The sequence below is a fragment of the Crocodylus porosus genome, unplaced genomic scaffold (genome assembly GCF_001723895.1).
Source record: "Crocodylus porosus isolate Cpor-Errol unplaced genomic scaffold, CroPor_comp1, whole genome shotgun sequence".
In the NCBI taxonomy this organism is placed as follows: Eukaryota; Metazoa; Chordata; order Crocodylia; family Crocodylidae; genus Crocodylus; species Crocodylus porosus.
Genome location: NW_017728918.1, coordinates 60,424,901 through 60,425,985, shown reverse-complemented (window position 1 = coordinate 60,425,985; position 1,085 = coordinate 60,424,901). Strand labels below are relative to the sequence as shown.

The window sequence follows — 1,085 nt, the reverse complement described above, 5'->3', positions numbered from 1 at the left end:
AGGAAACCCCAAGGATGTTTTATTTATTTGCTACTGATTTAAACTATGCCACTTACAGCAAACTGTGTGACTTGGATCAATTCTGCCTTGGGCTTTTTGAATGCCTGTACCTAGCCTTCTCAGATGAAAAAAATACAAGGAATTTTAAGCTAAACTTAATGAGGCATTCAGGGCCACAGTCACAAATGTATTTTTGGTACCTAAATCCTATTTAGGTACCTAACTTACCATTGAAATCAATGATGTGGGCTTGATACCTAAAAATCTTTGCGAAGTTGGGCCTTATTTCAGAAATGATATTACTTTCTGCCACGTTGGAGAATGAGCAACTTGTATTGAACTCATGTATCCAGTTTAGATGTGCAAATAATCCCTTCCATGTCACCAGGAAGTATTTTTAATACTGATAATGCAATGTTGACAGATGGCTATGAAGCAGTAGAAATGATTCAGACAGACATGTGGCAGAGCTGGATTCAGTTGGACATTGTGTTCCTAACACAGGGTGGGCAAAGATATGATGTACCATTTCTCTGTTTGTAGAAAAGACTGACCTGACTTGCAAAGTTTAGCTCCAGATTTGAATCTAAATTGTGAGGTGTCAAGTATTGGGCTTATTTGTCTGAAGGAGATCAATTACAGTTATGTAGACTGGCAACTGATGGCCACTTCCTTTTATTAGCCAGGAAAAATGAAAGTAATATAGAAGAATCCAGTGGATCCTTAATTAAAAGATTAGTAGTCTGAAGACCTGATTACACCATCCTTCATCTGAGGATGATGTGCAGCGAGGGAGAGAATATTTGGTTCAGAGGATCTTCTCACCAGGAGTTACTTATTCAGGGCCCGGTTTACTCCAACTTAAGTTAAATGACAACATTTTCGTGGGCTTTAATGGAAGTAGAAACAGGCCGTAATATGTAACCTGACCATTTGTACATGAACATTATTATCACATTTTCTTCTATGTGGGTTCCCACATCATTGTTATAGAATAGTAACACTCATGAAATCTCATAGCTGGCTCATGACAGTTGTGACAGTCGCACAATTCATTGGTGTGTGTGTGTGTATGTATATATATA

The 1,085-nt window shown here is 38.0% G+C and overlaps 1 protein-coding gene across 1 annotated transcript in view; it reads left to right on the top strand.

The window, feature by feature from the left end:
* IMPG1 (interphotoreceptor matrix proteoglycan 1) overlaps positions 1-1,085 on the top strand; it is a 145,178-nt gene that overhangs the window by 41,967 nt on the left and 102,126 nt on the right. The gene's annotated exons all lie outside the window — the stretch shown is intronic.